Source organism: Pinus tabuliformis, chromosome J (genome assembly GCF_031772625.1).
Source record: "Pinus tabuliformis cultivar Carrire ecotype Pingquan chromosome J, CPIR1, whole genome shotgun sequence".
NCBI classification, from domain to species: domain Eukaryota; kingdom Viridiplantae; phylum Streptophyta; class Pinopsida; order Pinales; family Pinaceae; genus Pinus; species Pinus tabuliformis.
The window spans coordinates 931270074-931282925 of record NC_142295.1 but is presented as its reverse complement, the minus strand read 5'-3'; positions in this window follow the sequence as shown (position 1 = coordinate 931282925).

Sequence of the window (12852 nt, the reverse complement as noted above, 5' to 3'; positions counted from 1 at the left end):
AAAAGCATCAAATCAATCAGTTTCAGGACAAAAGGAAACAAAAAGTCAAGTTTATAAAGTGTCATGGAAAAACATTATAAAGTGGGTTATGATATGAAATTAATTCAAACAAGGCTATAAAAGCCCTAATCTCCCTCTATCAAGCCTCATTATGCATCCAAGTGATAGAGCAACTGATTGCAAGAGAGTTTGAGTGAAGTTTGTGAGTTGGGAAGGCGCGCGACCCGTCGAACCAGGCGCGCGACCCGTCAGAGGCGCGCGACCCGTCAGGCACCCTCCGCCAGTGTTAATTTACAACGCGCGCGACCCGTTGGGTGAGGCGCGCGACCCATCAGCGCTCTCTCTGCAAAACCGCCAACAAATTTGCCAAGGAGCCACAAATTGCTAAATTGTGCAAGCATTTTAATCAGCAGTTTGCAAAGCAGAAACAACAGTACATTTCAGCCACTTTGCTCCTAAAACAATGTCAGAAACCGAAACCAATTATGAGCAAAGTGATGACCATGCATCAGCTTCAGAGTTTGAGGAACAGAGGAGGCCTCACAAGGGTGGAAAGGGCGGTCATCATAGGAGAGAGGAGCCCACCTCTTTGACCGATTTGCAGGCTTGTCCAATGGAAGTATCATGTTTCCGTTATATGTCTTGTTATGAGTTTTGCGAGAGGATCTCTCGGATTCAGCATCACAGGGAGTTGGATCGCTTATTTGTTTTGCATTTGCATGATAGACATGTGAACCTTGCTGGGGTGGATTTTACATTGACACCCGAGATGATTGCTCAAGCCACAGGGATACCGAATGTCGGAGAGGTGTGGAACAAGCGCAGGATGTTGGACAGTGTTCAGTTTGAGCCTTTCATTAGACCTGCATTCATGAGACATTTGACAGGTGTATTTCCCTTCAGATTTTTGAGGAGTGAGTATGCTCCCATGATGAGGCTTATCATGCTCTTTTTCACCTGTGAGGGCAGATTTTCACAGATATATTCGTACCATATTCGCCTGATGATGCATTTCACACGGGTACGGATGATGAACATCCCTGTTTTCATGTGCCAGAACATTGAGAGGATGGTGCCCTTGATGCAGAGGAAGAGCCCAACACAGCAGTATAGGAGCCTCTATAATTACGGTTTGATTCAGCTCGTGGTCAGACATCAGTTGGCTCAGCAGGGCATCACATGGGAGGAGTTCATCTCCCGTGAGTTCTTTACAGCACCACCACCACATCCGGAGATTGTTCATGAGGAGGGAGGACCATCACAGCAGCATGATATCCCCAGGACTAGCCATGTCACCTCTTCTCCATTGGTCACTTATCAGAGAGGCCACAGGGCCTTATTTGCAGTAGCTAGGCGAGTATTTTCTCCACACCAGGTGGAAGGGGTCTCGCCTTCTTCATCAGCACCACGAGTGTTATCTCAACACCAGGTGGAAGGGGCCTCGTCTCCGACAGCAACACAGGTATCAGAGAGGGGCAAACAACCCAAGATTGATGAGGGGCCATCAGGTGTTCCAGATATAGAGCTTGTTGATCTTGATGTCAGTTCTCCTAGCCTAGAGTCAAAGGAGATCATTCAGCACCTTAGAGCTGAAAATGATGCATTGCAGAAGAGATTAGAAGGGGCACAATGGACAATCTCATATCTAGAGCAGTTGGAGGATGAGCAAACTCTTGATGAGTTGTGGAGGATTCGTAGTGACCGCAACTTGAATCGAAGAAGACCCGGTGATTTAGTGCCAGTTGAGCGAGAGGCTATGCTTATCCGGCTCAATGCTCATTTAGAGAGGCTGTTGTCTAAGGCCAACCAAGATAAGAAATTACTGAGAAACATGAAGAATCATTATTGGGCACAGATGCACGTGTGCAAGGCAAAGATGAAGGTGCTCCAAAGGCGGTTGGTCAAAGCACAAAAACGGAGAAAAAGGCCCGATCCCCTCCACATCTTGGTCGAGGCTTCCTTGAAGGAGCATGGCACTAAGTAGCTCAGCCCCAACATAAATTCCAAGAAATTTTGAGCATTTTGGGTGATTTTTGGTTTTTAAGGCAAAAAATAGGTTTTTCCGCTTGACGGGTCTCACCCCCCGCGCCACCCTTTCACTTGGCAACTCTATTTTCAAAAAACTCAGCATTTCTGGATTTGGCATGAAAAGTTACACATGCTCACCCATTGCCAAGAGATTTTATGAAGTTTTGGGCCTCCTGAAAGTCAAAAAACAAGCAAAAAATGACTTTCTGCCACATTTTTGACACACAGAAAGCAGTCTTGGGAGATTGCAATTTTGGAGGGGCAAATGACAACCAAATTTATAAATTCCAATTGGGTTGGAAAGTAGACGCACAGACCTTTCCAACAAGCCTACTCTTTCCTCATTTGGACACCTGAAAGTGCCCCAAAAGTGCTCTCAAAGGTGCGCGACCCGTCAGGCAAATTGCTCAGGATTTCAGCCTACAGCTCAGCAAAACGCAGTTTTGACTGTGTTTGACTTTTATCCTTCTTGTTGTAAATGATGTAAATTTATGACACTTTTACACTTATGTATCTCTTCTGGAAGATTCATTCATGAGATAGGTGAAAATTAAATGAATGAATTGGTTTCCTAGTTTATAGAGGCAAGTTGTTTTGACTGCCTAGTTTTCAGTGCTTAGTTTAGAATTGGTTGAAACAGCTCCTAGGATAGTGAGCTCGACCCCTAGAGGCAGGGAAATATGTTAGATGATCTATATTATGTACTCTCTTGCTCATTTTCATGGTTGGACTGTTAAGGGAGAAGCTCTTATTGTATTATTCACTGTATCTCTGCAATTTTTGGCAAAGGAAGACCAGGGTTTTGCAGTCCTTTTTGGGATTCTTGTGGTCACATGTATTGATGGTGTGTTTCTCTTTGTACTTGTAAGTGCGTTATGTGAATCATTTCCTTACTTTTCCTTCTGCAAATTAGGCAAATGAAGTGTTAAAGTAGAATTCAGGACTGTCATGCTCTGCTTTTAAGTTTGCTTAATATCAATGTTTTCAACTGTTTAAGGGGAATTCAAGGTTATTGCTTGCTCTCCTTAACTCCTCACCAGTCATTCTCATCCATCCATCTCTATCAAAGGCATCAATACTGTTTCCTACCTCGCCCCAAAGAACTCCCTGCGAAAACTGTGTCCAATCCCCGCACCCGAAATTGCCATTCCCCAATTTTCCACCAAAACTTTAAAAATCCCAAATTTAAACCTCTTGATCAGTTTACTAGCCTAAAATCAGTGTTTTCCTATTGGTCATCTCGCCCATTGAAGATCTTTACTGAGATAGACCGGAGAGAGCCCTCTCCTGCCCCGTAGGGCTAGCTACGAGGCTAAGTGGTTTGATGTTGCCTTGAAGTTTACCTTTCTCAGCCTGAGGTGAAATTTCAAGCGTTAATACCCCCTAGAGGATTTCATAAAACTAAATTTCGATGGTGCAGCCAAAGGAAATATGGGTGCAACTAGCTTAGGAGGTGTGTTGAGATACCACCAGGGCAACGCCATCCGAATGTTTGCTATGGACTGCGGAACAATGAGCAACAATGAAGCAAAACTTTATGCACTAAAGCAGGGGATAGAAATAGCTCGAAGAGAAAATTTCCAGAAAATAGAGGTGGAAGGAGACTTGACATTGCTTATAAACATAGTGAAAAAACTTCAACAAGGAACCTAATCGGAGAAGATAAGCCAAATTTGGAGAACAACACAATTAGTACAAGAAATAGGACACCTAATCCAAGGGATAGACTACATCATACCAACACATGTCTGAAGATCGGGGAATGTGGCAGCAGATTGCCTAACAAACTGGGGATGTGGCAAACCCAAAAGCAACCTAGATATATTGGGCGAAGATATAAGTCGAACAGAAGGAATGAATAACCTCATGGAAATTCTGAGAAAAGATAGGGAAGAAGGACAGAATCCCCGATCAGGGTGTGGAGGGAAATGGAAGGTAGAGGTAAGAAGGATAACACAGATGGCAAGAGGGCAGGAAAGCTATTGAAGGGAAACAGAAAATATAAGATGACAAGAGCATCTGGAAATGGAAAGGCGATGATGGAGGACAATAAATGGAAGGTAAGTGGGAACCTAGGCTGAGACTTACACATGAAGGAAAGGGAGGCAGACAACGAAGCAAGGCAAGTGGAGGGTACCTCGGTAATGAGGATAGTTAGGTGGGAGAGCAAGTTAAGGAAAAAGGTGGCAAGGGTGAAGGGTAATTGCATGCAGGCAGCGGAAGAAGAATGATCAGATGGAGCTGGTGAACGTCGAGAGCTGGGGCGTGACGACCAACAAATGGCCTTCGTAAGAAACACATGGTTGTACTTACAACCCCCCTATGTCGATAGGGTAACAACGCCATGGAATTTGAGAAGAATTTGGAATTTAAGGAGAAAAGTAATGAATACTCTAGAAAAATGTTGGTTCTATGTTACTGGTCTCCCAGTAGAGAGAAGGAATGGAAAATCTGGAATATTCAAGGATAATTTTTTGGTAACCTGGAATGGGTTCGACTTGATAACTTTCGAGGAAGGGGGGAGGAAAATATCGAACCCATAATACGACCGACTGGTCCTGGGGAAGAACAAGACTGTTGAGCCATATAGATGCTAAAAGTAGTGATATTTTAAGCATCTCCCTCCGTAATTTCCTGAGGGTAATCTCATGGTATAAAGGGATGTTTTTCTTGTTGGGTGGGTGGGGAAAAAAGGGCATTGTAAGAGGCCTAGGGGGAAAACAGAACCTGGAGAAAACTCTAGACTGTCTACCTGTAGGAACCACCACAGAATTGAGAAGATGAAACACCTGGAGGCCTCTGCGAGATGTCGAGGGAACTGTTGCCCCTTGGATTGGTAAGGGGAGAATGATAGATGCTAGAACTGACAAAACAACTAAGGGAGGTCTGTCCTAGTGGCAGAATGATCAACAAAGTTCAGCTACCCTGAAGACAGTAAAATCTCTAGCCTGCTAGATCATGAGCGTGGAGGGGGTTACATGGGATCCTTATGGGGAATGATAAATAGAGGGGGCATATAGCCGAGGATTGAGAATGTAATAGAGTGGTTTCAAATTGACAGTGATGGGAAGAATGCGGAAAAAATTGGAACAGAATAGGCCAAAACACAAACCATAAAACAAAGTAAGAATACTAAGGACAAAATTATTCTTGATTTTAATGTTTTAATGTTGGTTCACATTACAAGTAGTATGAAATCCAGCGTTCATCAGGCCCCGATGCACTGGAACTTGAATCAAGCAAGGGCATAGGAGTGCAAGGACTGTAAGAATAGAGAGCAGAAAAAGATGGTAAAGGAAGGCAAACAACAGGGACAAAAAGGGAGCAGAAGAACAGGAAAAAAGACTGATCAGAAAATGAAAGGCCCGGAGACATCAACAAGCAAACCACCGAGGAAAAGGGGTAGAAAAACAGGACAAGAAAGTATGCATAATCTAATCAATGGCTACTATGTAGGGACCCCGGCTGAATTAAAAGTAGTCATAGCCGAATGGGAAGGGGAGTTAAATGCCAATATAGAAAACGAAGAAATTCATGCAGCATAATGGGAGCCTGTAAATTAGGACCCATGCCATACCCGAGGTTTCCAAACATTATTTAGGCAGACCATCCAACAATATTGGGTAATGAAAAACTTTTTGGCTAAAGCAATGACAACTTACAAGGATAGAGAAGAGCCAGAAGTGGACAGACAAGCAGAACCAAGCCTAAAAGATCTCCAAAAGGAGATCCAGTTAGTTCAAATGTAGCAATATCATAACAATCTCTACCTGAAGAGAATGGAACAATAGCTCCAGACACTGCTACAAAGTGAAGCACCTGGGTCAAGTGCGAAAGACCTAGCTCTAGTAGATTCCTCATATGAATGAAGCAGAAGTCCAGCTAGTAAAATTTTGCTATTATGTCGATTAGCATTTACTTTTTAAGTATGAAGCATATAGTAGATAAAGTAGCAAATGCAGCCTGGATGATAAGAATTAAACTGTTTAAATTTTGGACAACTTTTGATGCGGATAGGTGGCCAACAGACCTGGTTTCCTGTGGGTAGGTTGAGGCCACCAACAATATTTTGAAAACCATATTTGACTATCTGTTTATGAAAAATTAATAGAAAAGGGAGTACCACCAAGCTTACACAAAAAAAATAATTATGTTGTCCCAATTGGATATAATGTGATTTGTGCATTGTTGTGGATATTCAATGAGATAAGATATTACAAGAAGGAGAATAGTAGTGATGCAGCGTAGTCCCTGTCTCTACTGCTAATTAATTGATCAAGGTAGTGTTTTTTGTGCATTTGATTGTTAGTGTGAGGTTTTCATTTCATCCTTATTCGAGAATCTTCTTTCGCTTCAGCATAGCTTTCTTCGCACAACTAGTCGTTTTGTCATTTACTCGTTATTAAATATGCTTTCATTCTTATTCAAGAATGCATTTCGCATTTGCAATTTGTCATTATTGCTACCTCCACACACGCACAATGGAACCCTCCACATATTTTCTTCTGCTTTTGCACAACTTCTTCCACACAATTAGTAACTGTTTTGCCTCTTGTTCATAATTATTATTTGTTTTAGTTAAAATAAAATAAAATGAAACTATTTATTGCTAAAAGATAACACCTCGTTAAAAACAGATAAAATTAAAGTTTTGCATTACTAAACTAATAACAATAATTCATAATACAATGTTTTGCACTTCTTCGCACAATGAGCCATCATCTATATTTACCCTACAAAACAAGTTCAAACTAACTGTAATCATGATAAACAACTAAGAAACTTCCAATGCGGATCGGAAATCGGTAAGTTGAATCGTTAATGTGGGGTTCGCATTTCATTCTTATTATTCTGCATTTGTAATTTGTCGTTATTACCGACTCCATAAATGCACAATGAAAGCCACCTTCTAACATCTTATTTCGGTTTCGCAAAGCTTCGTCCGCACAACTAGTCATTTCGTTGTTTATTCGTTTTCATTGTATGCACTTCCACACTCTGCAAAATCTATTAATAATAAAATAAACATGCACAACCACATTCGCACAACTACTTCCTCACTTAATAACGCCCTTAGTCATTGACATTCGAAACTGACATTAATTAATGATTATACATTGTGAAATACATCCCTAATTAAGAATTAAATAAGGGATTTGTATATTTATTATTTTGATAAACATTGCACAAAACATTCGCATAAGATACGTACATACACAATCACCTCCGTACAACTTCGTTTGTACAACTACTTCTGCACTCAATAACGTCCTTCAATTAATCGTAGAACTACTTCCATGGTTGCGAAAAATGTTCCTAAAAAATAATTAAAAAAGAGATTTGTATGTTTACTATTTTAATAAACCTTGCAAAAAGCCTTCCGCACATTTGTTTAACCACATAACACTTTTTTCTTCACACATTCTGCACACATATCTTGCACTAATGGTCATTCTTGAATGAATACATTGGTATGTTGGCCATGGGAGATAGTGGTTGCCAAAGAAGTGTATTACTGCATGCAGGTTTGATTACGCTCTCTCAAATAGATGAAATACAAGTAATGTGCATTTTTCTGTAGCGTGTACTAAAGGATTTTATAGCTAATATTTTAGTATTAGAACATAATACATATTTGTTATTCGAAATAACATTCTTTATGCGTATATTATTGATAATATTTTAATTGTAAATAATGCATTCGACCTTTATTTAATTGATTCTCTTTATGTGAACCTTTCACTTAGTGGAAAACCATAGGCACTTCTGCAATCATGTTGGGATAAAATGATAAGTAGATTCAGTTGACATATCTTTGTTTATGCTCTTATGTGGAAGTGCAAAGGAAGACCATTGTACGAAGAAGTTTTTTTTGTGTGTGAAACTCTGCACTTTGCACTAAAATCTTTTATTGCTAATATTATTGGTAATATTTTAGATATAAATAATGCATATCTTCATGTAAAGTGTTCATTGTGCACATTTCTGTAACTTCACACTAAAGGCTTCTATTGCTAATATTTTAGTATTAAATTATCCATAATTGTTGTTGGCAAGTTCAATTTTTTGTTTGAGTGCATAGCTTTATTTGAGTGTGGAGGTTGAGCATGGAAAAGTTCAATGTTAATATACCATACCACAAAAAGTTCTTCACTATGAAGTTTTGTTCATATTATATAAAATATATCATATCTCTAGAATGTCAAAATGTAAACACAAGTACCCATTAGTAATAAATAGTGTATAGTTTGGTGGTCAATTTACATAGAGTTGTGAATAGAATTCATCATTAAATAAATTTGAATTTGTTATAAAGGTGATTTAATTTAATTCATATTTCTGATTTTTACATTTATAGTTTTTTAAGTAGGGTAGTCCTTGTGCAAAGGTTTAACTGCCCAGAAAAGTTTCATTTGCACAATGAAGTTTTTCATTGTATCCTTTGGATACAGACAACTATGTAGAAGGAACCAAGTAATATCAAATAACACAGAATTATCAAATGAAACTCAATAATTGATTAAAAGTTGTAATGATATAATCAAATCATAACTGAGATGAATTGCAATTAGTGATTATATTCTTAAGAGATCTATGTCTCAGATCCAAAACTATTGTTAAATGTTAATTTTTATTTTAATCAGTAATGCAGTATGACATATAAAAAAAAGTTTCAAAGCATGTGTTTGAATACAAATAAAAAATGTTATCATAAAATCGATACAGTTAAGTAGTTTTGAATGGAAAATAGTTCTTGTAGTTCAATTTGTAAATAGCGACTAGTTCAAGCTTGTTTACATTCAATACATATGCATTAAAAACAAATTTGCTCAACAACATTAGAACTAATTTAATTTAATTTATATCTATAATTTTTGGGTTTATAGTTTTTTAAGTACGGTATTCCTTGTGTAGAGTTTTCACTGTGCGGAAGAAACTTGTTGTGCAGAACAAAACTTTTTGTTGTAACCTCTACACAATGAGAGCTTTGTACAAGGAACTAAATAACACATAATTAGCAAATGAAGCTCAACAAGATCAAAACTGTAATACCAAGAGTTATTTCGCTATAGGAAAAAAGGGTGTGTCAAAAACATAAAAAAAAAAAAATTAATGATTGTGGCCATATGATATTGCTTTGTGTAGAGCTTTCATTGTGCAGAAGAAACTTGCTCTGCACAATGAAACTTTTTGTTGTAACCTCTACACAATGAGAGCTCTATACAAAGAACTAAATAACACAAAATTAGCAAACGAAGCTCAACAGGTTCAAAACTGTAATACCGAGAGTTATTTCACTATAGGCAAAAAGGGTGTGTCAAAAACATAATTAATTAATTACTTCGTAGAATGAAATTTGTGCAGGTTTGAAGACATTGTGCTAGTATTCTATTATTAAGAGATATATGTCTAAAATTTCAAACCATTGCGAAATGTTCAATTTTGTTTAAAGCAACAACACAACATTGAATGTAATAGAAAAGTTGAAAGCATTTTTTTTTCGAAATTTAAAGAAAACAATATCATAACATTGATACAAAATCAAATTCAGTAAGAATTGTAGTCAGAATAAAATGTCAATGATCGTGGCCATATCTCATATTTGTACAAGATCATATTCAAAACATAGTCTTAATGATGAAGTGATCAATTTTTAGCTCAAAAATGAAAGTGCCCAGAAAGTCTTGAAAATGACATCAAGTTGAAGTGCTCGTTGTTATGAATCCAATAGCATTCATTTCACCTCAATCTGACATCGTATGCTCAAGTTATTGCGTGTTGACCGTTTGTACCAACAACTAAATTTTTAGCAGGTTTGTTGACTGGGTTGACCATACAGTGAGTCAGCATGATGACTGTGTAGGGTACGAGCCAATCAAAGGTTGCTAAGTTTCATCTTTTGGTTCGTTGGTAGCTAGTCAATTTTTATTGGGTGATGGTTTTTCTGCATTGACCAATGAAAATGGTGCCACATGGCCTAGTCATGGGCTGCCACATGGCACCCTGGAACGATGAAAATTTTTGGTTACAGTCCAACTGAGGCTCGGGAGGTTTGAACATAGGACCTCGTGTACATGGATGCAACACCTTACCAACTTGTTACAGATCCATTTGGGCACATCAATCCCATCATCCAGATCAGTGTTTTAGGGCTCATCAAACCCTAATTTTAGTTGCTACATGCCCTAAAAAAGTCACCCCTTTGAATGCCTCCTTCCTAGACAGTTTCATGACTTGAAGACATCCAGAAATGACCTCTAGAGGGACCAGCGCAGGTAGGCCCATGTAAGGGTGTGCTGCAGAGTAGTTAAGTCCATGTCAGGGTGCTCTACAGAGCACTTAGGCTTCCTTTCACCTGCGCTGGGTGAGTTTGAGCGAAATTCACATAGGGTTTGGGGAATATTCTTATCTTTTGGAGTCATCTAGAAGGTTCCCTCACTTATCAACTCCTATGAGCTCGAAAATGGATGAGGAATGAGTTAAGATGCATCCTATCCTCTCATCCCTTCCTCCATGGAACTAATTCTAAGTATGGAAGGCCATTTAATGCCACCATTTATGACAAAACCTCCTTCATCTCCCTATAAATTGACCACTCATATAAGTGACCAGGGGCTGGATTATGTTGAATTGTAAGGAGATAATGTTGCTATGAGATTTGGCTTTGAAGCAAGTATTGTAATGCTACTAGTTTGTCATGCTTTTGATGTGATGTGGATGGGATCCAAGCTAGAGGAATGACTTTGAATCAGACACAATGGTTGTAGTTCCTTCTTCTATTCAATAAAGTGTTTGAAACTTTCTCCCATATGTTTGTATTGTCTTATAATGCTTATATGTGTGTAATGCATCTGATTCCATTCACTTATATTCAATAGATCTTTTGCTTTTATCGATTCTTTGTTTTCTGTTGTGTTTACAGGTACTTCTCAAGCGTATTAAGTACAGGAAGGAGCGACAAGATCGATACAAAGGAGACGAGAGGAAGTAGAACTACAAGTAGGTCTTCTCATCTTCTTATATTATCTATTGCTTATAGGGAAAGACTTAAATACTTTAAACTGTTGTTCTAGATACAGGGTAAACGAAACCAGCACGCAAAAGTTTTTCAACTTCTACTTTAATTGCAGTGGCTTTCTTTGGATGAACAGGTCGAAGCTGTTGTCGTACTGGCTTGACATCAGGGTACATTTTGATTTCGTGTTCAACAATACTAGAGTCAATGCCTGGCATCTCCTCGTAAGACCATGCAAATATATCTCGAAATTCACGAAAGAGAGTATGGTAACTATCGAGTTCTAATGGAGAACAAGATTTGCTGACATGAATGTTCTCTACAACATTAGGTTTGGTCGAAATATTAATAGAAATTGTTTCTTCAATATTTGACAGGTTTTGCTCAGATTCTACTGTGTCTATGAAAACTGAATTCGAAAGGAAATCAACAACTGGAGGGTGGTTTAGTTCATTTGAATAATCTTCAATGTCATCTGGAAGATGGGAACGATGATGCTAACCTTTCCAAGGTTCTTATCCTATCATTATTGATTGGACGATTCCTTCATCCATAGAATGTATACGTGAGAAAGGATTAGAGGAAGTACCATATTCTAATGAACGATCTACCCATACAATTGGTGAAAGTGGATTTGGGTTTGCCGCACAAGCCAGAAAATATGATTACTATGCTAGCTCAATGGGGCTTAGCGGCATAACCTCAGTATTATGATTCAAAGTCATTCCTCCAGCTTGGATCCCATCCACATCACATCAAAAGCATGACAAACTTGTAGCATTACAATACTTGCTTCAAAGCCAAATCTCATAGCAACATTATCTCCTTATAATTCAACATAATCTAGTCGCTGATCACTTAGATGAGTGGTCAATTTATAGGGAGATGAAGGAGGTTTTGTCATAAATGGTGGCATTGAATGGCCTTCCATACTTAGAATTAGTACCATGGAGGAAGGGATGAGAGGATAGGATGCATCTTAACTCATTCCTCATCCATTTTTGAGTTCATAGGAGTTGATAAGTGAGAGAACCTTCTATATGACTCCAAAAGATAAGAATATTCCCCAAACCCTATGTGAATTTCGCTCAAACTCACCCAACGCAGGTGAAAGGAAGCCTAAGTGCTCTGTAGAGCACCTTGGCATGGACTTAACTACTCTATAGCGCACCCTTACATGGGCCTACTTGCGCTGGTCCCTCTAGAGGTCGTTTCTGGATGCCTTCAAGTCATGAAATTGTCTGGGAAGGAGGCATTCAAAGGGGTGACTTGTTTAGGGCATGTAGCAATTGAAATTAGGGTTTGATGAGCCCTAAAACACTGATCTGGATGATAGGATTGATGTGCCCAAATGGATTCGTAACAGCTGCCCCTAAAGCATGAAGTTGGAAAAATGCCAATGTCGAATGAAATGCTTTATGATGTGATGAGGAGGCATCAAAGTGGAAGGTGACCTGCATCAATTACAATACATATATCATGTTTTTTGATTTTTTTACATGAATTGTTGAGGGAAGGCATACCATGCTCAGCATATAAACTTTCATTACATGTACATAAATAGTTGTCTACAGATATAGACCCATGATCAAAATGACCATCAATGTAAAACCATTGTACATATGATTTAGTACTCCTGCAATCGCAGCCCGGATGGATGAAAGTAGATCCAGGGTCTTCTATCTCATTCAATCATTCACTCAAGTATGAGTCTAACCATGTGAATTGATCTGATATTCACCCTATGAGTGACATCAGTTAAAGATTTATTAAACTAAGGTATTACAGACTCATGTGCTGGTGTGTGT